Raw genomic sequence first — 2,813 nt, forward strand, 5'->3', positions numbered from 1 at the left:
TCTCACATATAGTCACATAACCAAGGAAACTCTAAGGCTGGGGTCATGCCTTCCACTGGAGATGAAAACTTGAGGACAAGCACCCTTACTATGATGTGAGTTTGAACTAAATACATATAAAATCCCTTCCAAACCTGAGACTCACTTACTCAGATAATTTAGGCTCCTAAATTTTACTGGGCATTAACTATTTGAATAATTCATGTGATAACAATTCAAGGTGATGTATCATCCATCACCCAAGTTCAAAGTCACTATTTCACTTGAGCTTTCTTGAGCTGAATGAACTTGATTTCCCATCATTCATCTATCATCAAGCTTGGAGATGGTGTTGGAATTCTATCAATTATCAGACTTTCATTATCCTTCTAGACTATTATGTTTCATCCTTCAAGCAAAATCCTTCCCTTTCTGGAATCTCTTACTCTCAGGTTTTATCACCTACTTTGGTGTCATTCAAGTCTGCTTACTCCTGATTTTTCTTTGTGGCCTTGGTATTTCCATATTACCTCTCCAAATCCTCATCATTGGTGACTTAAGGATCCATTTTATTTCACTCCAAAAATACCTAAGAGGATAGAAGGAATTGTAAAACAAAGCAAAACAGAAAAACAACAACAACAACAAAACCCTAAAAACCTCCCAAACTATCCAGATGGGCACAAAGCAGCAGCTGTGCTTCCAGACCTGGATTTAGCCCAAAGATAGAGTGGATGGGTGCCTACCTCTGCCATGGATAAGGTGGAAGTTCTCCAAGTACCTCTGGTGAGAGTATATAAAGTAGCAACTTTTTGTACAATGTATAATGGAAAGCTAGTTAGAAAGTATAAATTCAGTTCTCCTACTATACCTTGCATGCTTCAAAGCTCTGACACCATCCATATAGAAGGCCATTCAGAAAAAGCTAGGAAAAAAGTTAGGGGTATTATACCTGACGAACTTTTCACTCTTACAGTGGTAGAATGTTTAGGGTCTATGTAACTACACCCATGGCTCAAAGAAATAGCAACTACCATGAAGATCTGACACCTCAGGGTATTGAAGAAAGTGATGAGCTCAAGGCTACAGAATTCCAAAACCTGAGCCAGGGAGCAGATGCTTCTCTTTGAGCCAGCTAGAGGTCTTACCTCTTTGATTGAGCTACCCAAAGGACCTGGCTTTGGTGTGCAAGCAGGTCTTTAACTCATATTCAACTGCAAAGATGTCACATAAAATATAAACCTTTTATTTAATAAAGGAGGTCTTTGGCATCTTTGAAATTCATGACCCAACCATCTTATCCCAGTTGTTACCCATCTCCAGCCCTCCTTAATGACTTAGTTTTCTTCCCTTTCTGGATCACTTAGCTAAGATTTCCTTCCACTATAAGAAACAGAAAATTCAACCAGTGATTTAGTTTAAATAAACAGGTGCTTATTTTTCTCATGTAACAGTAAGTTTAGAGGTACAGGGATTTTAGATGCTTTATATTGATTTTCTAGGGCTGCCATAATGAAGTACCACAAATTGAGTGTCTTAAAAGAAATTTATTCTCTCACAGTTCTGGAGCCTAAGAGTCCAAGAGCAAGGCATTAGCAGGGTGGCTCCTTCTGAAATGAGTGAGGAAGAATCTATTCCATGTCTTTCCCTAGCTTCTAGTAGCCCTGACTTTGTTTCCAAATCTGTCTCCACCCCACTCCCCCCACCCCATGACTTCCCCTCATGGGTGCTGACCCTGGACACATGAGCGGTGGGATAAATTTCATGGCCTTTTTTTTATAGGACCATCATTTAATACTTGAAAAGAACTATCACATTGTTACCCTCATCTTCTCTTCGGGGAAACTTTCTTTGTGGAAAGGACAAGGTTTTGGGACTCAGTGATTCTGTTCTCTCCCCCCTAGGTGGAGTTTGGTTTGTCATCTCTCCTCTGACTGAGCAAAACACTCCACGTGTGTTCTGGTTAGTGAGATGGAAGCTTCCTTTAACAGGACACTCACTGCATTTCTATGAATATTGGCTAAGAGAAGATTCATTTACCTCTTTTGCCAGCCTCCATTACCCAGTTTGTCATCTAAAAAGTCTTTACACATCCCATTTTGTACCATTTAATTAGCTGAATAAAATTCAGGTCTTCCTTTTATCCCCATTATTTAACACCTCTTTTTGTTTGTATGAAGCGTTTATTTATCAACAGATGTCACTATCCTTATTCTTACATTTATCATATTTTTGTGAGAAAAGCACCAGTATCAATACTAAATCTTTTTAATTTCCTTAGCATATTTAAGATTAAAGCCTCATTTAATTTTTCGTAATTCTGGCACTGTGTGAGGCACCTGTATTTTTTTTTTTTTCTTTTCATGTGTCTCTTGCTCAGGTAACCACACTAGTACATTAACTAGAATCTCCTACTGCATTTGGCTGGTGTCAGTACTGGCATCACGGTGTTACTTACAGCAAAGCTTTCTGTAGGTACCAAGCATCTTGAAAACAACTCTACCTCATCTTTGGAAATTCCAAACCCATTAGGGTGTGAAGCATCCTTTCCTCAGAAACAGGAAAAGGAAGCATGGAGACATTCACTAAAGTCAGAAGAATCCCCAAAGACTGTCCAAAGTCAGTATGGAGAGGCATGTCCTAGTGGCAACTCTTCCCTGCTGAGTTACTCTCCTTATTTAGCTACTAGATAGGAAAACTTGAAGGCATCACATTAAACATTTCATTTGACCCCAGGAGACTCTGTCTCATTGTGAGCTAGTGAACAAGCACATGTGTTGCCTGCTCCTTGGGAAACCAAGGTCCACTTCTGAAAATATAAAGCAAAAAGAGAT

The 2,813-nt window shown here is 39.2% G+C and overlaps 1 pseudogene; it reads left to right on the forward strand.

Annotated features, from left to right (window-relative positions):
- Positions 1-651: 651 nt before the first annotated feature.
- Positions 652-1,182, forward strand: LOC116870416 (annotated as a pseudogene).
- Positions 1,183-2,813: the final 1,631 nt, after the last annotated feature.

This window comes from Lontra canadensis, unplaced genomic scaffold (assembly GCF_010015895.1).
Source record: "Lontra canadensis isolate GAN:19392208 unplaced genomic scaffold, GSC_riverotter_1.0 scaffold1, whole genome shotgun sequence".
Lineage (NCBI taxonomy): Eukaryota > Metazoa > Chordata > Mammalia > Carnivora > Mustelidae > Lontra > Lontra canadensis.